The following is a 23,227-nucleotide window of genomic DNA, read 5'->3' as shown; positions in this document are numbered from 1 at the left end:
CTACTCTTTGTCTTTTATTTCCACCCCCGCTTGGACCTGTTAGGTTTTCAATTCATCTCTTGGCACAAAGTCTCGTCTCACTGGACTTGAAATTATCTCTCTGAAAATATCTTGCCTCGTCTCTCTGAAAAAGTCAGGTCTCGTACCAAGCTTTTTTTATATAATAGAGAGATTTATAAAAATATATTGTAGCTGTCCCAGAGGTTGAGTGCGCATCCCACCCAGGACAGGGGGCAAATTCCTAACCCAGCCAGGATGCCATAATGGAATGACGGTAATATCTGGCTGGGACGCCTTATGATATCCATCCTGATTGGGATGCACAAAGACATCAGAAACCAGCAGGAGAGCAATTCATCCCTCTCCATTCTTGGTGGCAGTCTCCCTCAGGCAGGGTCCCAGTCTGGATACCCACAGGGCTGCATGGAAGTTGGAGTATGAAAGTGCAGCCCTGTAGGGTTTCCTTGGGGATGGTAGGGTGCGCTGCCAGGAAAGAATCTCCCTGGCTTTCTTGTAGCCCAGAATTGCTTCTAGCTAGCCACGTAACATCACTGGAAGTACTCCCGGGTTCGCCATAAAAGCAGCCTGCTTCCATAGCTCTTGGAGTCAGAGTCAGGAGGAAGTAAGCAACACTCAACTGGAGGATAGAAGGAGGAAGATTCACTCATTTATCGTGTTTGTAATTGTATTTGTGGCATGTTATCAGAAGGAGAGTTGGAGAGGTGCTTGGGAAAAGAATAAAAGTCCTTTATGTATCATATATATATATATATGATATATATATATATATATATATATATATATATATATATATATATATATATATATATATATATATGCAATCCAATTCACCATGGAAAAAGAAACAAACCGACGCATCAATTTCCTGGACATCTCCATTGAAAGACGTAACGACGCCACCCTGATTGCAAGTGTTTACCGTAAGGAATGCTATGCAGACAAGATATTACACTTCACCAGTAATCACCCAGCATCTCATAAACGGAGCTGTATTAAAACTCTATTCAGAAGAGTTCACACCCATTGTAATGGGAAGGAGACAAAAATGAACGAAAGACACTATCTTTTCCATCTTTTCACTTCAAACTAATACCCAAAGACATTCATTAAACAATGCCTACACAGGAGACGTCAGAGAACCCAGCAAACAATCGACTACAATCTGACCCTTCATCCCACCTGGCACACACTTCCTTATCATCACAGAGTGTCAGAAGGTTTAGCACGTATCCTGTCCAAATCAGGCATCAGAATAGCACACAAGCCCTCTTTTTTTAATGTCAAAAACAAGAAATCGGCAGCAGTTTATAGTATTCCATGCAGTTCTTGCCCAGCAGTATACATAGGACAAACATCAAAAAGAATCACAACACGTATACAGGAACATCGCAACGCCGTCAGAAGGAAGGACTCACGATCACTGATCTACACGTATACTAAATCAACAGGACATACATTCAAGTGGGACAATGTACAAGTAAGATTTAAGGACAGTACTAAAAGTGCCAGAGAGCTGGCCGAATCTTGGCTTTCAAACAAAATCTCCATTAACAGACATTTGGACATGAACCCAGCATATGCAAAGTTAAGAAGAACATACTCATAATAAATAAAACTTTACAACCAATACCCTCCCAACCCCACCTCATTACAATGTATGCAAACCGTTTCACAAACCTTCACTTCCACATATATATCCTCTTTAATAAAATCCCTTTGTGCATCCAGGTGTCCGTGTGTGTGTGTCTTCTGGTGAAGTTCACATGCGCTGGGCACGGTGCGATGCGCGATATTACTGTCAAAGAAAGTTAGAGGCGTTTTACGGAAATACAAACCAGTATTACTGCGAGAGGAAATTAAAGGTATACAATAAAGTGACTCATATTACAGCCACATACAAGCCAGTATTACTGTCAGAGGAGATTAAAAGGCATATTACCGACGCGCACGCCTGTATTACCACCAGAGAAAATGAAAGGTATATTACGGACGTACAAGTCAGCAGACGTACAAGACAGTATTACTGTCACAGAAAATTAAAGACACACAATCCACGGCGGCAGCCCACGAAGAACGGTCAGCTCAGTAAGTAAACATCAACAAAAGAAAGGCTGAAAGAAAGAAAAATACGACCAACAAACAGAATGAAGTCAAAGTCCCTTTCCATTTAATATAGACTGTTCCTACTAATGTTTATGCACTACTGTTCTAGCGCCCATTATTGTAACGGGCTAAATGACTAGTATATATATGTGTGAATTTCCCATTGGGATTAATAAAGTATCTATCTATCTATCTATCTATCTATCTATCTATCTATCTATCTATCTATCTATCTATCTATCTATCTATCTATCTATCTATCTATCTATCTATCTATCTATCTATCTATCTATCTATCTATCTATCTATCTATCTAAAATGTTCCCTCCTGCTGCTTTTCCCACAATTCAAAGACATGCAAGTTTGATGGATGGGTGATGGTAAAGTGGCCCAACAGTGTGTGTGTGTCTGTGTGATACTTGCAAAAAATATCTGAATAAGAATGCTTTCAAAAATAATGATGTGAACACATTGTATTAATCAGTAAACTTGCTACAAAGTGCAGTAAACAAACAAATAAACAAAAAAGAAAATCATAAATGAATGCCTGGCATGAGTACCCTTTGCCTCCTCTTAGCTTCACTCTCATGCAGTTTTGTCAATTCCACTGCACTTTGGCTTTCTTGCTTGTAATCCCAGACTGGCCTGATGATGTGGAGTTTAGAGCTCTGTTGTCGGCCATTAGTCTGGTCCTCTTTTGATGAGTTGGGTCGTGTGTCATTGTCAAGCTGTGGAGTGAAGTTGGGATCGATTAGATGCCTCCCTGGTGTTATTGCATTACGGATAAAAATCTGCCTGTATTTCTCAGTAGTGATGGGGCCATCAATTTGGATCAAATCTCCAATTCTGTTTGCAGAAATACAACCTCAAACCTTCACTGTGTTTCATTGTTACCATTCATCCATATATTTATTCATCCATATTGTTCTCGAGTCCTTCGGTGGACCAACTGCCTTCTGCTTCAACCAAAAATTTGCACTCGTCAGTCCAGATGACCGGCTGTCATTTTTCTCCGCCTCGGTCCTTGTGTTTTTGCCATAGGTGAGTCATTTGACTATGTTTCCACTTTCTGAGGAATGGCTTTTTGGTGTTTCTTTTATGAAGAAGAACACCCTGTGTTAGGATTCAGTGGGTTGGAAAATGGTTACTTTCTTTAAGTGCATTCAAATGTCTTTTTTTGCATCGCCTCTCTTTTTGCAAAAGGAATGTCTGGAACTCTAAAATAGTTTTTTTTTTCTATTGACAAACTAATCCAGAAGACATAAAATAACCATCTAAGACCACTTTGAATTATCTAAAGTGCTTATGACTTTTGCACTATGCTGTTAAAGACATCAGGGTCCTGAGGTTTCTTTCTCCTGTATACAGTATCAGTCAGTCTGGACCACCAGTGGAAGCCAAAGGAGTCTTTCAGAAGTTGGGATATTAATGTTGACCAGAGGAGGTCAATAGACCATCTGGTAGTCCCCCCAGCTCACTCTGGAGGAACAGGAGGATGGAGACATGGTCCGGCGAAATATATGCATGCCTAGCTCCTTAAAAATAAAGATGCATGTCAACCACAGGGTTTAGGAATGGCTCTGAACTATTAGCTGGCCAAATGGCCATAATGTCAGAATTGATCTTGTGCTGCCCTTGAAAAAGAACCTCCTGCCCTCAGCTGGTAAGCTTGGAGTCAGGACTGACTTACAATGTGATAGAGGAAGAAGAGGAGGAAACTCCGATGCTATCTGTGAGAGCCGGAAAAGGAAGAGGAAGGTAAACAGGTGACAAAGTATTGTATGTTATGGAGTCAGGCCCCTAGGGGCTTAGTGTTTGTTCTTTTTCTTTTCCCAGCACCTTCCCAAAAATGCTTTCCTTCAGTAAATCCCCTGTTACTGAACTGTGGCGTCTCTGGGTCTTTCTGTGTTTAGGACTGGCTCAAGAGCAACCCCTAGTGGTCACGGTAACTTAAGTAGTAAGGTAAGTAACAAACTCTACTATACTCTGTGAAGGATGTTCAATATATATATTGTCAAAAGAAGACAAACATAAGAGATTAAGGGTTGGGGTTGTGAGCCCCGTATACTGAATGGTACGGTTTTCCAGGTCAAAACAGTTCATTAAATCAACTTTCGACAGATACAATAGGTAACACGGACATTTTATATTGACGGGACAGGAAATAAGACAGGAGGAATGTTGGGAGGCGTTGCAGTGGTTTCTGGGCATGGCGTCATCAAGGCTCGTCTTTGTTTAGAACTGCACCCGTAAGTGTGCGCTTGCGAGACCGTTCCGGGCGCTCTTTACGGCTCCGCTGCTTCTGCCTTTCTGAGGAATTAAGAAAACAAAGGTTAGTACACCGTCGTAGCTCCCTCGCGGGGTGTTTTATGCAACGGACCGGGTCGCTCAGCTGCTCCCTAATCGCTCGTGCGTGACAGAACCCCCCCGTTAGCCCAGACCCACCGGGTCGGGCGACCCGAACCGAGAGGTCGTGAACGCGGGAGAGAGCATCCGCGTTGGCCTGCAGGGAGCCCCGACGATAAACGACAGAAAACTTGAACGGCTGCAGGTCCAAAAACCACCTGGTGACACGAGGATTCGAGTCACGATGCAGGGCCATACACTGGAGGGCGGCATGGTCCGTTATCAAAGTGAATTCCCGTCCCAACAGGTAATACCGCAGGTGGGTTACTGCTCATTTAATCGCCAAGGCCTCCCGCTCCACCGCAGCATACCTGGTCTCCCGGTCCAGCAGTTTCCGGCTCAGATACAGCACAGGATGCTCAACACCATCGATGCTTTGGCTCAACACGGCACCCAAACCTGTGTCCGAAGCATCGGTCTGGAGAAGAAAGGGTAGAGAAAAGTCAGGAGTACGCAATATCGGTGCAGAGGTAAGGGCTCGTTTTAAGTCACGAAATGCATGGTCCGCTTCCTCGGTCCACACCACAGTAACAGGAGCCCGCTTCTTTGTAAGATCCGTCAAGGATGCTGCCCTCTCAGAGAAGTGGGGTACAAACCGGCGGTAGTACCCTGCTAACCCCAGGAAGGCTTGCACCTGCTTCTTGACCATCGGACGGGGCCATTCCAAGATGTCTTTAAGTTTGGTACACTGTGGTTTAACTAATCCCCCTCCCACCAGGTAGCCTAAATAGCGGGTTTCGTTCATCCCAAAGTAACACTTCCGAGGATTGATACGAAGCCCAGCCTTCGCTAGTGACAGGAGAACCGTATAAACCTGCACTACATGGTCCTCCCAGGTGCCGGAATAGATAACCACGTCATCCAGGTAGGCGGCACAATAGGAGTGGTGGGGCCGTAGCACTCGATCAACCAGACGCTGAAATGTCGCTGGTGCCCCGTGCAATCCAAATGGGAGCACCTTATAGTGCCAGTGACCGCTAGGGGTACTGAAAGCCGTTTTTTCTTTTGCGGACGACGTTAAGGGAATTTGCCAATACCCCTTCGTCATGTCAAGGGTAGTCAGATAGCGGGCCGTCCCCAGTCTCTCTAGAAGCTCATCCACCCGGGGCATGGGATATGCATCGAACTTCGAGACCTGGTTGAGGCGCCTGAAGTCGTTGCAAAACCTCCACGAACCGTCCGGCTTGGAAACGAGGACGATAGGACTAGACCAAGGGCTATGGCTCTCCTCGATGATGTCCATGTCCAACATCCGTTGAACCTCTAGCTCCACCTCAGCACGTTTCGCCTCAGGGAGACGATAGGGCCGTTCCCTGACAACCACCCCAGGGTCGGTCACAATATCATGCTCAATCAGCGAGGTCCTGCCAGGTGTCTCGCTGACCACCTCCGGGACAGACAAGATGGCTCTTTCGAGCTCCTGTCGCTGGTGGGGCACCAAATTGGAGCCAAAGTTAAGGGGCATAATTTCAGAGAATAGGGCGAGAGTAGGACCGGGAGGAGGGTCCGGTTCCCGGTCTCTCCAAGGTTTCAGAAGATTGATGTGATAAACTCTCTCCCTCGGTCGAAGATTCGGCTGGCTCACCAAATAGTCGACGAGCCCTTTTCTCTCCTTCACTTCGTATGGGCCCTGCCAATGGGCTAACAGTTTTGAGTGGGAGGTGGGCACGAGCACCATCACGCGATCTCCAGGCCGGAATTCACGCAGCGAAGAGTTTCGGTTGTAATTCCGGACCTGCGCTGCTTGAACCCTGGCCATGTGATCCTTTAGTAACGGCCTAATTTTCTCCAATCTATCGCGAAATTGCGCGATATATTCTAAGACATTGGTGGACGGATGGGCCTCCCCTTCCCATCCCTCTTTTAGTATATCCAATAATCCCCGGGGTTGGCGTCCATACAACAATTCAAAGGGGGAAAACCCTGTGGAGGCTTGGGGTACTTCCCTGTATGCGAAAAGTACGAGTGGTAAAAGCTGGTCCCAGTTTCTACCATCCTCTCTGACTACCTTGCGGAGCATCTGCTTCAATGTCTGATTGAAGCGCTCAACTAGTCCATCCGTTTGGGGATGATAAACGGATGTCTTCAGATGCTTAACCCGGAGTAATTTGGCAACTTCCCTGAACGTTTCCGAGGTGAATGGGGTACCCTGATCTGTGAGGATTTCTTTGGGTATACCCACTCGGGAGAATAAGTCTACCAATTCCCGTGCGATGTTTTTTGTATTAGCAGCTCGCAAGGGAACTGCTTCAGGGTATCGAGTTGCGTAGTCTACCATTACCAAAATATATTTAAAACCACGCACCGAGGTTTCCAGGGGTCCTACCAGATCGACACCGATCCGCTCAAAGGGTATATCAATAAGGGGAATCGGGACTAGAGGAGCGCGGTCCCTCCGAGGAATCTGTCGTAATTGACAAACCGGGCAGGATTGACAAAAACGTCGGACCTCCTCCTTGATCCCGGGCCAGTAAAACCGAAGCGTTACCCTCTCCAGTGTTTTTTCGGCCCCGAGATGGGCGCCTAGGAGGTGGGCGTGAGCTAGTTCGCAGACCTCCCGCCGGTAAGTCTTCGGTACTAGCAACAACTTCCTTACCTCACCGTCATGCTTGGCCACTCGATACAACAAGTCATTGTCTAACACAAAGTACGGCCCATGTGGTGTGGAAGCCATAGACGATATGTCGTCAGCGGACACTATAGCATTCCTGGCGAACTTCAGGGAATCATCATTCCATTGTTCCCTTTTGAATGACGCAGGGGTAGAGCGATATTGTATGTCTAACCCGCTGAGTGTATCCACTATTGGATCCGAGGGAGCACTCGACTGCAGCGGAACCTCGCCCGGGGTTACTTCCCGTCCGAGGTCCGGTGCCGAAGAGGGCCCCCCCGAGCAGTCCACGTCATCAACATTCGCCGAGGTGCACGGCGTGAGAGCAGCTGGGAGGGCCTCCCGACCCACCATAACTAGACCCGGTTTGGCTTTTGGAGTGGTGATAGTCTTACCGCTTATTTTGTTAGACCAATCCCGTCCCAATATAACTGAGAAAGGGGGCTCTGGCATAACGGCCACCATCATTCGTTTTAGAGTCCCCTCCCAGGAGATGAAACACATTGCGGACCGGTAAGAGCGGGTCTTCCCGTGCACACATTTTACCCCCAAATGTTGGGGTAGCCATTGTCGCGGTAAAACATAACGGCGAGCAACAATGGTAATGTTGCTCCCGGAATCAAACATAGCCACCACCGAGTGTCCATTCAACAACACCACCCCCGTATTAGTAACCGCGAGGGGATTAGACAGTGCACAGTACCTTTCTTCCCGGGTCCAAGTGCAGTCCATGGGTTCCTGATTGAGGGGGCAGGCTGGCAGCAAATGTCCCGGCTCCCCACACTTGAAACAGCGCGGGAGCGCGAGTTTACGCTCTTTTGGCCTGACCGGAGCCTCAGCGGGGCGGCGATAGGGCTCGGAGGCAACGGGCCGTCCCTGTCGAGACCCCCGACTGGAGCCATCAGATCCCCCGAGTTGGGTCACCGCCAGTTGTCGCTCCAAAACCTCCAGAAGGCCATTCATGTCTTTAAACGGGTGCCTCCGGACCTGCTGGGCGAGATAGTCTGGCATTGCATGAATCAAACCCTCACAAGCCACTTGCTCAACCACCTGGCGAGCCTGGTTCCTGTCTGGCCGTAGCCAGCGCCCTAGCTTACCCCAGTACTCGAAAGCCTGGGCTCTAGCTGGGAGTGCGGGGTCAAATCTCCAGTGCCGCCAGGCGCGTGCCTGCTGGCCAGAGGTCACACCGTATCGTAGGTATATCTTGGCCTTCAGGAGGTCATATTGGGCGGCTTCCTCCTCGGGGAGGTCATGATAAGCACGCTGCGCGGGCCCCTTCAGGTACGGCGCCAAGAGGGACGCCCACTCAGCCCGCGGCCACTGATTACGGCTGGCGGTACGCTCAAAAACACTCAAATATGACTCAATGTCATCATCGGCCGTCAGGGCCACCATCGAAGGGAGAGGAGGTCTCACCGGCTCCGGTCTTACCGCTTCTGCTGCCGCCAGCCGCCTCCTCGTATCAGAGAGCTCGGCCTTCGTCGCGGCTGCGTCCAGTTTCACCGCCTGCAGCTCCGCGACGAGGGTGTTGAGGACCGCGTTCAGGTCCTGTCCTTCAGTCATTTTCTCGGACGATAAGAGTATTTACTATCCTGCCGACTACGCCACTGTCAAAAGAAGACAAACACAAGAGATTAAGGGTTGGGGTTGTGAGCCCCGTATACTGAATGGTACGGTTTTCCAGGTCAAAACAGTTCATTAAATCAACTTTCGACAGATACAATAGGTAACACGGACATTTTATATTGACGGGACAGGAAATAAGACAGGAGGAATGTTGGGAGGCGTTGCAGTGGTTTCTGGGCATGGCGTCATCAAGGCTCGTCTTTGTTTAGAACTGCACCCGGAAGTGTGCGCTTGCGAGACCGTTCCGGGCGCTCTTTACGGCTCCGCTGCTTCTGCCTTTCTGAGGAATTAAGAAAACAAAGGTTAGTACACCGTCGTAGCTCCCTCGCGGGGTGTTTTATGCAACGGACCGGGTCGCTCAGCTGCTCCCTAATCGCTCGTGCGTGACAATATATATATTTAAAACTGAACTAATATACGTTTATATGTCATGAACATACCAATAAAGCCCAGCCCACAGGGACTCCATTAAAGCAGAACAAAAAAGTAAAATAAAAAAGGTTAAATATTCCTCTGCTAACCACATACATAAAATTCTTGACAAAATTTCTGCATGTGAATTTCCCATCGGGATTAATAAAATATCTATCTATCTATCTATCTATCTATCTATCTATCTATCTATCTATCTATCTATCTATCTATCTATCTATCTATCTATCTATCTATCTATCTATCTATCTATCTATGTAGGTAATCTTAGACAAGACAGAAGTAAGGATGATAAGTCTACACATTCTGGCCATTTTTATAAAATCCCATAAGACATGGAATCAGCATCTGTATGCAGCTTATCTGATTCTTCAGATTTTAAATATTTTTTAACAAGGAGCTTTTTTAACATCTTCCATCATTACTTCATTTTCTTTTTCATTTGTAGAAAAATTCAATTCAAAAGGTAAGCCACAATTTTTAGAAATGTAGATAGATAAATAGATAGATAGATAGATAGATAGATAGATAGATAGATAGATAGATAGATAGATAGATAGATAGATAGATAGATAGATAAAACTTTATTTGATGGACACTTGTCATTTGTCAAACTTCTTATTCATTGGCTGAAGGGCAGATTGTATGTATTGTAAGACGCTAGGGGTCGCTGTTGCACCTTTAAACCCAACAGACAGACGCACTGGACACAGGTTAAAAGCAACAAGAAGATCTTTTAATATTTTTCTTCCTGCAATAGTGCCCTCAAGCACCTCTGCCACAATAAACAGGCAAGAAAACACCAATAACACTAGTAACAAACGCAAATCTCTCTTCCACACCTCCCAGCAAGCTTTGTCCTATTCCTCCCAACACCGGCTCGCTTGCTGGGTTCACAGCAGTCCTTTATATAGTTCTTGGCCCGGATGTGCTTCTGTCCTTCCATCCTCATGACTTGCTGGTATTTGCAGGTTAGATGCAGAATTGGCTTTTTCTTCAGCCTGGAAATACTTTGGGGCTTCCGTCCCCATGACTTTGGAGTACTTCTGGGCTATGCAGACAATAAAAACTCCCAGATTCCTCTGCAGCATCTCTTGCCGGCACCCACGGTACCCAGCAGGGCTGTGAAGCCGAACTCCAGATCCCATGGTACCCTGCAGGAATCTGGGGCACCGCTATGCTGCAGGGAAGTTGCCATCTGGCTTGTTGGGGTAGGCAGTGTCCCAAAGTAGCTGCCTTTCCCCAACCTTCCAGTCTTTGGGTGTCCCTGCCGGGTTGAGCTGGCGGCCATCCATCACAGTATGTATGTTGTTATTATTCTGTATTTGGCTGACATCTTCATCCAAAGCCTCTCACAAGATCAGAATGCTTTACAATTCTTTACCATTAGTTGTTTGACATTTACAGCTCTAGCAGGCTAAGTGGCTGGTGCAGAGTCCATTGCCGAAGCTACTACCATCATTATATCATTAAATATTACTTCAACATGTAAGGCCAAAATCACAGATAAACACTCTGACCAAGCACAAAAACTATGAATATTTAACAGAATTTATTAAACTAAATAAGGGAATTGCAAAAGAACTCAAAATACAATCAAAAATGTTAAGAATCCCAAAAGATCAAAAATCTGAAATTAAATACAGAAAATAATCCATAGAAAACCAAAATATAATGAAAGAAGAAAAATAAAATACAATTCTACAAAAGTGAAAACCAAGTCTGCTAAATCAGAAGTCAAATAATAAGAGATAATTTCAAAATCTTGAGGCCAAACAGAAATTGTCAAAAAGACCAACAAACTTACAAAATGACATAGAACACTTGGTTAAAAAAAAGGAACAATTTTAACAATCATATGGTCTAATATGAAAAAAACAGGCTGTAAACAAATATATCTCTCAGGCCAGAAATGATCTAATGAAATGTCCTCAAAGAAGCTTGTGGAGATATGTTTTACGTGTGTTCCACTGTTTTGAGTTATCCTGGGCACACACTGTCCGATATTTTAAAAATTATGCTCAAGAGACTACTCACGCTGCAAACTACGCCAGGACGATCCCAAGCCCTCCTGCAAAAGGAAGAAGGTGATCACCCTGCTGAGATAACCAGAACTGGGGAAGTGGGAAAGCAGACAGGAAACCATATGGAAAGCTGATCAAACTGAGTACTAGGTACCCAGGGTGCTGGTGAGAAGTGGTCTACTGGCGGAAGAAAGTAATTTGACACACTGAAAATGGAAAATAACATGGCCTCGTGGAACATTCAAAGCACACATCATGTTGGCCACAAGGAAACCATAATGTGAGAATCCAAACATCAGATACTGATCACAGCATTATCTGAACTTAGAGTTACATGATCTGGAATGGTGACTATTCAACCACCAGCTATTGATGAAATGATGATGCTTTTCTACTCTGGCAGTGAGAAATAAAAAACAGGTGTTGGATTTATGGCGGACACTTAGGCTGCTAGCTTTGACCAATATCAGATCACCTGGTAGTCCTCACCACTGGCATCACCATCTTAGACCTGGCCAAGGGTGCCTTCTACAACCAGCTTCAATTCATGCTGGACTCAATCCCACATTTTGGCTGGAGATTTCAACATCCACATTTGCAGAGAAAGGTCTGATTGGGAGGCAATGATGGACAGATTTGGTCATGGAGAGATTAATGACAATGGCCTACACCTCCTGTCATTCACTGCATCCAGCAATTTGATAGTTGGGAACAGTCACTTTCAACATCCCCAAAAACATCAACTCATGTAGCAAGATTCATCAGGCAATAACTCAGCATCCCACTTCTGCTTATCACCTAAGGACAGGGCCGGATTTTCCTATAGGCTAACTTGGCTTCAGCCTAGGGCCTCAAGATCAAGAGGGGCCTACATTCAAATTGTTAGCAAAATTAAAATTACACTATTCTAAAAACAGTGAACACTAAAACACTGAACCGAAAATAAGGAGAAATTCTACGCATATGACTAATAAACAAACATAAAAATGTATTGGTTAAGATCAACGTGTATTACGTATTTTATTATCTCTCATGTAATTTACAAACTTAAAAATGGAAGGTGAAAGGGCCTCATAAGTGGAATAGCCTAGGGCCTCTTTTCATATAAATCCGGCCCTGCCTAAGGATGACTGTGCCATGACAGGACCCAACTGTGGAACCAATCACTACCTCATCTGGGCCAAAGTGCAACTCAGATTACAATGTATGAAATGGAAGCCACAAACGCCATTTCTGCCAGCCAGGTTGGATTGAAAGCAGCTGATGTTCACTATTCATAAAAAGGAGTTCCAGATTGCCTTATCCAATTGTTTTTCATCTTTGGCTGTGTTGGAGGAGGTAGATGAAAAAGAAAAATGGATTTCAGACACCACCCTGCAATATACAAACCAGTGTGCCCACCTGCCCATTTTCAAATGCCGCCATGGATATCAGACGAATGCCTGAATCTGGTGGACAAACAAAACCAGATAAAATGGGTCAACCATGAACATTACCAGCAGCTCAATTGAGAAGTCCGACTGAAGATGAATATAGAGAGAAAGGCATACTTAAAGCAGGCGGCAGCTGATCTTGAAAAAGCAGCATCCAAGCACAAGTACCACATCCTCTACCGCACCCTCAGATGACAGAGTGGGAAGACCAAACATCAAGAAAAGTGAATGGGACTTTCATGCTATCACCCACTGAATGCCTCCAACAGTGGACAGAATTCCACGATGAGTTGTACAATTGCAACGCATCCCAGGGACCACCAGCAGCTTCACCTCCCACTAACCCATCCAAGGTACCGATAGTTGATGCTGAGCCTACGATCAAGGAAGTGAAATCAGCCACATGATCACTGAAGAACTGCAAAGCTCTAAGAGTGGACCAGTTTACTGCAGAAGCGATCAAGGCTGGGGAAGATATCTTGCTCCATTGACTTCACTCAATCTTTCGAACCATCTGGTGCATGGAATAAGAACCACTCACGTAGAGAAAAGCCGTCATTGTGCCCATCCACAAGAAGGATGACAACAGAGAATGCAAGAACTATTGAGGCATCAGCCTCATTTCCATCTTCAGCAAGGTGTTCATCAAGATGGTTCAGTCAAGGCTGGAAAAACTGGGAACTGGGAATGCTGTGATCAAATCTTTGCCATTCGTCAACTAATGGAGTAAAGAATCCGTTGTGGCTAGTGAACTGTCATCATATTCACTGAATTCAAGTCAGCTTTCAACTGTGTTTACTGCCCTGTCCTGAGGTGATCATGGGAGCGTGAACACATGCAACTGAAAGTCACCACACTCCTCCAGACAGTGTTCAATGGTTCAACCAGCCTATCCAAAATTAACTATCTGAGGAGTGTCACGCATGGGCGTTGGAGGATTCCTCTAAGGGCCGGGGAATGGTATGAAATAACCCGCCAAGATGAGACGGGGGGCTACTGCTGACTTTGTTCTGTTCTTCTTCTTCCCTCACAGCTCCAATAAGCCGCCCAGTAAGGGCACTTAATCCCACCCCTTCCGGAAGTTTCGCTATAAAAGAAGCACTGACTAAGCAAAAGGCGTCTTTTGCCGGAAGACCCGAACAAGCCGCACGGCAGAGCACAAGACTCTCAAGTCCTTAAAGAAGGAGGAATCCCTGATTGGGAATAGCGCATTAGCACAGTTTTTCGTTGCTTTTCATTTTTGTTTGTTTTGTCCGGCTACGATTAAAAGGGACAAGCCAGTTAGCATCTCCAAATTTCGACTTCCACCGCCCAACCACAGGAGTTTACCATTCAGACTGGAGTCTGCCAAGGGGACATAGTCTCTCCACTGTTTTTCAACATTGTAATCAATGCCATCATGAGAAAATCATTACAAGGCAGATGTGGGGTACAGTTTGATGAGGACCACTTCGTGACTGACCTCATGTTTTCTGGTGATATTCCTTTTTCGCAGACAATGATGCAGAGGCCATGAACATCCTCTATGATATCACCCAATTGTACAGCTTGAAAATCAATATGGGCAAGACCAAGGTACTGACAATGGACAGATCACAGGCCATTGTCCACCTTGTGGGTGTCCAGATTTACCAGATGCAGGACTTCAAATACTTAGGGTCACTGATCCAGGAAAATAAAGTGGCATCTACAGCAGAGATCCATAACAAAATTGGACAGGTGGCTGCGGAGAGCCAACATCTCCATGAAGACCAAACTTTGCCTCTTCCGGACGCTGATCTTGCCAATCTTCCTCTATGGATCTTGATCAAACTGGATCTGAACATTCTCAAGGTTTTCCAAATGTGATGTTTGCGACAGACCCTGGAAGTCTCACTTCGTGATCACATCTGCAACAAAATCACTTGGGCAAAATGTCAACAGAAACCAACCATTGATGAACAAAACCAGCAGCAAAAACTGATGTGGTTTGGCCTTGTGTGCAGAATGGGCACAAACAGGCTACCACACAGACTCCTCTGGAGACAGCATCCCACCCAGTGGAGGATACAACAGGCGGTGCTCAAGAAAACGTGGACCAAACAAGTGGAGGAAGATCTGAAGGTTTGACAACTTGACCTGAAACCAGGCCAGGACCATCACCATGAACCATAACGCATGGAAAAGCATCATGAAGTGAGTCTGAAATCCTGCAGCACCCACAGCAGCACACTAGTTGTGTGGCCAACCTGTCCTCCTGACAGCTAGAGATCAGAGAGATAGTGAGAGACTCACACTGCATAAATGTAATAACTGTGCTCAAACTGCACAAGTATGTTCAGTCTGATTGACATGCCATGAAATGGGTGCTCAGACTATATGTGTACAACACACATATAGTATATTAGATGTCAACATTAGAAAATCAGCTTGGGAGACAGCTTCCATTACACAACAGCTGACTGAAATTTCTTATATGACAGAAATTCTTTTGCTTTCATCATAGCCCAGTCATAAGATGCAACCCTCTCAATACTGCACATAAAACAGGAAGTCTGTCGACAGCTGAAAATTAGGCTTAAAATTGGGCCACGATTACACAGTGCATGCCCAGTTTAGGATATCTATGCCTTGTGCATGCCCAGTGTGAGGGGACAACTACATCATATGCGTTTTTAAGTCATTTTAGTGTGGATGTAAGTATGAGGGACGTTCAAAAAGTTTCCGTACTTTTACATTTTTATTGGAAATGGTGTGTGTCATGTGACGATGTAGAAAAGTGATGGAATTTGTTTTTGAAATTCTTAATAAATTGTGTTAAAAAAAGTGCTGAAATGACCCTCGTACTTTCGCGAATGATGTGAAAATGCTACTGTGGATCATTTTCATTGAAAAACATAATTTTTAAATGAAAATGTTTTAATGTGGATGTAACTTACTTGACCTTACCTTTGCAATATGTTAACTTGCTGTTTGATATTAGTTTTAAATTATTTGTAAGCACTGTTTTCTGAATAACAAGGTAGGTCACAATCTCCAGTTTCAGGCATTGAATTTTATGTTTACAATTTTTGAAATGAATATTATCCCAACCATAAACTATGAAATATAATAATAATATAATACTACATTTTATTTGAATCATAAAAATATAATAGCACAAAACATCAGTTTGATCTCCAAACATAACCAAAGCCCATTGTGCAATGGCTGTCTTTTCTAATAAATATTTATCCGTGTCATGTAAGCCTTCGTTGATTTATTTTTTTATCACTTACTCATTATTATTTGTTCCTAATTTTCTTGTAACTATTTGTCTGACATTGTAAAGCACTGTGTGCTACACCCTGCATATACAAATGTGCTGCAGAAATGAATGCTGTTGTTGCTGCTGTTGTCTTTAAAGGTAGAGCATATACTACATTTCAAATGGCAGAGGCAGAAGTTTACACTTCCTCAGTAAAATTGTGATCAATGTCAGAACAAAAAACATGCAATACATTTTGTAGCAACAACAATATGTCTGTTCAAAAAAATCATCAAAGCATTCCTATGCATTAATTGTATCTTAACATCTCTGCTTGTCTATTTTATATTTTGAGGACCAACACTACTGTACTGAAAGAACACACTATGAACAACATGATTAAGATACGTCAAAAGAGTATCAAAAAGGCATTCAAGTATCTCACCACACAGAACAATTATGAGTCTGCAAAATAACATGATGATTTACTGGGGAAATCTGTAGAGGCACATCATTCTTTGCCCTGGTTACCCCTTCCATATCTATAGTTTTATTCTTTTTAATCAAGTGCAGAAGTAACCCAGCCAGTTCCCTCTTAGCAGCTTATAAAGGACAGTGAGAAAAAAAGAATAGACAAGAAAATGTATGGCAAAGGTGCGTATCATTGCAAGTCACTGTGCCCCCTAAACTGTCTACTCACACCCTTTCATATTCACTTCATGACTTATCAATACCAGACAAATGCAGAGCTGTAGATAAGAAGGCAAATTGCTAGCCAAAGAAGCACTGAATAAACAAGAAACTTTTATTTTCCTTAGTATGGCTGATGACCTCCAAAGGGTCATGCAAAGAGACAATTTCCACTCAGGGATTAGATAGATAGATAGATAGATAGATAGATAGATAGATAGATAGATAGATAGATAGATAGATAGATAGATACTTTATTAATCCCACGGGGAAATTCACATTAATAATTAAGATTAATAAAGTATATCAGTTTTTTTTTTGTTTTAACCTACAAATACAATAGCCGTTACAAATTTGGTTCCAGTGTATGTTTAGAGTATTGAGGTTTTTACTATATACTGTATATATGTATGTATATATATATATATATATAGAAGTTTTTAAAAAGGCACTGTAAGACAGAGAATCCACTAAATGAAGATGGAATGCTAATGATGTTTGTCTTGCATGATGCATGAGGCATGCTTCTCCTTCCATCCATCCATCCATTTTATGACCACTTAAATCAACTAAGAATTTTAGTCTGTAGCCTGTTCCTGGAGCATTGGACACAAGGCAGGAGCCAAACATGAGGCAACCCATGGAAGGTCACACTAATGCACACTCTGTTATCTACTACTTTAGCTAATTTGTGCATTTTGGTGACAATCTGGAGCAAAATCCACATATTGTAGAGAAAGGGAGAACATGCCAACTCCACATGTAATTACATAGTTCCCCTTAATTTTTACCAAATAGTAACAATGTCTAGCATCACAGAAAGTGGAATATGTAATGTCCAGAAAGACTCTGCCCCTTCAAACTTTAAAATTGTATTTGATAAAGAGGATATATATATATACTGCGGTGGGTTGGCACCCTGCCCAGGATTGGTTCCTGCCTTGTGCCCTGTGTTGGCTGGGATTGGCTCCAGCAGACCCCCGTGACGCTGTGTTCGGATTCAGCGGGTTGGAAAATGGATGAATGGATGGATATATATATAAATCCCTTTAGCCATCACATGCCCCTTAATCTCTTTTCAGTTGGTACCTAAGTTAATCGTAATACTTCCAGGAACCAGCATTCAATTCCTGATCTTCATGCAGTCTATACTGAGTTTGTTTATAATGGCTGCTTTATATTACTATAAGTGTAAAACATACCATCTATCTATCTATCTATCTATCTATCTATCTATCTATCTATCTATCTATCTATCTATCTATCTATCTATCTATCTATCTATCTATCTATCTATCTATCTATCTATCTATCTATCTATCTAGTATACTTTTTATCTCTTATTTGTTGTTCCTGCTTTATTTTTTAACTTTCTGGTGCAAAGTAACAAAAAGGGGGGGCGCAAAGATGTGAAAAAAAGAAAATAAGAATTGAAAATATGAAAAATACATCTATTGAAACCAAAACAAATTAACTTAAACTACATTCTGATACTAGAAAAATAAATATAGAGTTAGATAAATGTCGATAAAAGTTAAGCAGGTATAATAAAATGTGCATCTGTGATATATCATTAATTAAAAAAGAACACATTTTTATTAGTGGGCTCCTTCCAAAAAAACATTACAGGGGCGCAATTAAAACTGTTATGAAAACTCGGGTCGCAAATACTTAAAGGTTGAGAAACGCTGACCTAAAATGTCATTATTTTTCCTTCTGATTAGTATTCAGCTCCTTAATTCAGTACTTTCTAGAAGTCCGTTTGGCAGCACTCCCACCTTTGGGTCTTTTTTGAAAGTCTCTGCAAGCGCACATCTGGATTTGGGCAGTTTATCCCATTCTTCCTGGACGATTGTCTCAGGCTCCATTAGATGGGGTGGGAAGCGTCTATAACCTGCCATCCACAGGACTAGGACTGTCAAAAATAAAGAAGTTAGAAGTACTTGGCTGTATACTTTGGGTTCTTTTCATGCTGATAGGTGAATCTTCACCTCAGTCTGAGGTGGTGTGCACAGCAGAGCAGATTTTCTTCAAGGGCCTCTCTGTATTTGGCCGCATTCTTCCTTCCCTCATTTCTGATCAGCCTCCCTATCCCCATAGCATGATGCCACCACCAACATACTTCACTGTAGAGATGGTATTAGGAAGGTAATGAGCAGTACCTGGCCTTACACCAGACATTAGACTTCTGCCCCAAAGAGTTCAGTTTTTGCCTCATTAGACCAGAGTCATATGCCTTTTAGTCAAAAGTTGTTTCCGTGTAGCTACTCTACCACAAACAAACGAATAACGGAGTGCTGCTGAGATGGTTGTCATTTCTGACAGGTTCTCACCCGAGGACTTCGGAAGCTCTGTTACAGTAACCATTGGGTTCTTGGTCACCTCCCTGACCAAGGCCCTTTGTACCCAATTAATCAGTTTGGATGAACGGCCGAGTCTAGGAAAAGTTCATGTGGTTCCAAAATTCTTCAATTTCTCAGTCATGGAGGTACAGCTATGTTCATGGGAACAGTCACAGCTTTAGAAGTGATTTGATCCCCGTACCCTGATCTATGCCACATACACCAAACTTTAATTACAAAGAGTTCCTTGGACTTCGTGGCTTGGTGTTTGTCCTGACTTGCAGAATGAATTGTGAATTGACCCTCTCTATACACAGCTACACTTGTGCCTTCCTAAACGATGTCCAATCAATTTCGGTTTGAGACAGTGGACTCCAATCAAGTTCTAGAAACATCTCAAGGAGAATTAAAACCAACAAGAGGCACCTGTGCACAATTTGGAGTTCCAAAGCAAAGAGTCTGAATTCTTGAGAGATTTCAGTTTTTGATTTTTAATAAATTTGCAAACCTTTCTGAAAATATGTTTTCACTTTGTCATTATAGCTAATTGAAAGTAGAAGCAATATTATATATAAATGAAGCCAAAAAATACTCTTGAGTTTACCTATAGATCATTACCATTCTTTACAGTATCAGTTTATTCTGCATATCCTGAACAATTACCAGTGAAAAACAGTGATAGTAAGTACATGATTTGTTATTTTTCGACCTGATTTCAAATGCTTTGCTCCTTCAGACTAATTAATTAGTCACCTTTAAATCAAAGAGATGGCTATACAGATGAAGACTTAGCTTTTGTTTTATGTGGCTAATGTGAAGCCATGATGACAAATAATTTCATTTATTTAATATCTGCTTTACATAAATAAACAGCAAAGTACAAAAAGTGACCCTACCCAGTCTATCTTCAATACTTCATAAGCTTCAAACTGAAGAGAGACTTCCCAGTGCTTGAACGACTGGCAAAATGGCCTCACAAATACCCTTCGTGTGGGTGTAGTAAGTGTGCTCTGACTTACTATCGTCCTACTTCTTATTTTAATTTATTTTTTTTGCACTAATTCCTGGAAAACAACTTCTTATCACATTTATGCACATGTACAAGCATTCCTTCTATACCGTACCTTTGCATTGATCAAGTGCAGGCTCACTTCTAGCAGACTCCATTGGCTGACATGCTATTCTGTGCTATTTGCAAAGATTTTGTTTTACAGAAAATTACTTTTACACAAAGATTTTGGGACATGAAGTATTTTCCTTTTCTAAAAATGCTCCCAGTTATGCAACATATTACACATTCTACTCAGTAATTACATGCAATTTGAAGAACTGCCTAGTGTAGTCTGAATATGTTCGGTTCCATTAAAGTTCTGTCATATTCTGTTACATGGGCTAGGAGATATTTATTACAGTAAGAAATAGGCTCACAAAAGGACTAATTAATACTAAATAGAACATAATCACAGCACCAGTGACCCAGCTTTGGAGAAATCTCGATTCTAAGCTTGATGGATGGTCTTTTCTTGATTTTTCTGAGGTCGAACTGTAGCTAACAGTTTGGTTAAGTGGCCACACTAAATTGTACCTGTGTGAGTAAGCAAATGAACTTCACATTAAATGGGTCATCACATCAATTAGTTGTCAGTGCATAGTATTCATTGTTGGTCTGATTCTCTACATCCCTGGATTTGAACAAAATTATACAAGTCAGGTCAGGTCAGGTCAGGTTGGGGAGCCTGCACTGGTACAGCACTTTGCCACACCCATCACATCATGAAACACCTTGGGATCCTGTTTAGCAACCCCCCAGGCAGACACGCGGTCCAATCCCACCTTCTGGAAATGACCATCTATATGCTGCAGCCAGGTATTACATGGGTATCCCCTTGGCCTGGTCCAGCCACTCGGGTCCTCAACAATGAGGAGCCTGTGAGCTGGATCACCCTCGGGGAATCTTGCCACTTGGCCATAGTGCTGTAACTGACGCTCCCTCACAATGCAGGTAATGTGCCCCATTCGGGATTCCATGAGCAACCGCTCATTCGACACAAATCCAAACCAGTGGTACCCAAGGATTCTCTAAAGAGACACAGTACTGAAGGAGTCCAGTCTTCATCTCAGGTCACTGGATAGCGTCCATGTCTCACAAACATATAGCAAGACAGGAAGCACCAGGACTCTAAAGACTTGGACCTTCGTCCTTTTACATTGATATCGGGAGCGCCACACACCCCTTTTCAGCGACCTCATGACCCCCCCCCCCATGCTCTCCCAATCCATCTACTGATATAAGAAGAGTCACCAGAGACATGAATATCACTGCCAAGGTAAGTAAACCTCTCGACGAGGTTGCCATACTCTCTCCGCAAACAGACACACTGCTGATGGCTGAGCCCAAGAGGACATTAAAGGCCTGGCTCTTGGTTTTTATCCTACACTAAAACTAAAGGAGATGAGTTATGAGGAAAGATTAAAAGAGCTGAGCCTTTTCAGTTTACGCAAAACAAGATTAAGAGGAGACATGATTGAAGTGTTTAAAATCATGAAGAGAATTAGTCCAGTGGATCGAGACTGTCATTTTAAAATGAGTTCATCAAGAACACGGGGACACAGTTGAAAACTTTTTAAGGGTAAATTTCGCACAAGACATTTGGAATAAGCTACCAAGTAGTGTGGTTGACAGTAAGACTTTAGTGACTTTCAGAATTTGATTTGATGTTTTTTTAGAAGAATTAAGTGGTTAGGACTGGCGAGCTTTGTTGGGCTGAATGGCCTGTTCTCATCTAGATTGTTCTAATGTTCTGTCATGCATTTCTGATATAAATTATTTATATTTTTATACATTTATGGTACAATAAAGTATAACATATTTTGTGTTTATTTATTGGTTATTGGTTTATTTCTAGGGCCATGTGCTTATACAAATCTCAAGTTCAAGTTCCATTTTCTTGTCATATGCACATAGGACAGTGACATGCTTATGTGTCATTTAGTGACAGCAGTACAATATGAACAACAGGCAAAAAAGACAATGAATTCATAGAATGAAATAATATATGATAAATGCAATGCTTTAACAGTCATGGAAGGCGCCTCGTTATTAATTTTTGGGAGCATATAACAGAACCGCTCTTGAAATACAGATATATATATACAGAGAGGAGATCACACAGTTTATCGCAAGATGTTATAAAACAAACATGAACATCTACCACAGAGATACAGTACACCAGCTCATCCACTCCTCCACTCCAACCGACAATTTCTCCCCACATGTTCTTCTTTCCTTTTCAGATAAACACTAAAAACTTTAAGAAAACATCAGAGTATGAACAACAGCTTACAATACAATATGCAATGCCTTCAGAAAGTATTCAGACACCTTCACTTCTTTCACATTTTGTTAAGTTGTAGTCTTGTTCTAATATAGTTTTTACCCTGCATCAAGCAACATGCAATACCCCAAAATGACAAAATGAAAAAGGATAGACAGATAGATAGATAGATAGATAGATAGATAGATAGATAGATAGATAGATAGATAGATAGATAGATAGATAGATAGATAGATAGATAGATAGATAGATAGATAGATAGATAGATAGATAGATACTTTATTAATCCCAATGGGAAATTCACATTCTCCAGCAGCAGCATATTGATACAATAAATAATATTAAATTAAAGACAGATAATAATGCAGGTGAAAAACAGACAAAAACTTTGTATAATGTTAAATGTTAACGTTTACCCCCCCGGGTGGAAGTGAAGAGTCGCATAGTTTGGGGGAGGAACGATCTCCTCAATCTGTCTGTGGAGCAGGACATTGACAGCAGTCTGTCGCTGAAGCTGCTCTTCTGTCTGGAGATGATACTGTTTAGTGGATGAATGGAGAATAGACATTTTTCCAAATTTATTAAAACATAACAAACTCAGTGACATGTTTAGTACACATTCATGTATTTCTATTTTGTCACAGCCAAGATGGTTTTAATTACTGTGCTCAGGTAACATAGATCTGCTGCATTTCTACTAACTTGTTATTATTACTGATTAGATAAGCCATTAAGAAGGCACTCTGAGCCTGAATCTGAAAGGGTTATTCTATGGTGCTGATTTTGTAACTTAAGTGTACTAAAATATGTGAACAAGTTTCTTCTTCTTCTTCTTCTTCTTCTTCTTGTTCTGTGTGGGGTTGATGTGCCTGATCAGCCTTCTCCATACAGTTTTGTCCTGCACGTCCTCACCAGTCCGACCCGTTTCCTTCAAATCTTCTTTTACTTTATCCATCCACCTCTACATTGTCCTCCCTC

The 23,227-nt window shown here is 42.7% G+C and overlaps 1 protein-coding gene across 1 annotated transcript in view; it reads right to left on the bottom strand.

Annotated features, from left to right (window-relative positions):
* LOC114651591 (ecto-ADP-ribosyltransferase 5-like) overlaps positions 1–19,884 on the bottom strand; it is a 53,402-nt gene extending 33,518 nt beyond the window's left edge. The window contains exon 1 of the mRNA XM_028801421.2: positions 19,811–19,884. The gene's annotated coding sequence lies outside the window, so the exon portion shown is untranslated. The remainder of the gene's footprint in view (positions 1–19,810) is intronic.
* Positions 19,885–23,227: the final 3,343 nt, after the last annotated feature.

This window comes from Erpetoichthys calabaricus, chromosome 5 (genome assembly GCF_900747795.2).
Source record: "Erpetoichthys calabaricus chromosome 5, fErpCal1.3, whole genome shotgun sequence".
Lineage (NCBI taxonomy): Eukaryota > Metazoa > Chordata > Cladistia > Polypteriformes > Polypteridae > Erpetoichthys > Erpetoichthys calabaricus.
Note: the sequence above shows the minus strand (reverse complement) of the source record. Positions and strands in the feature narration are given on the sequence as shown.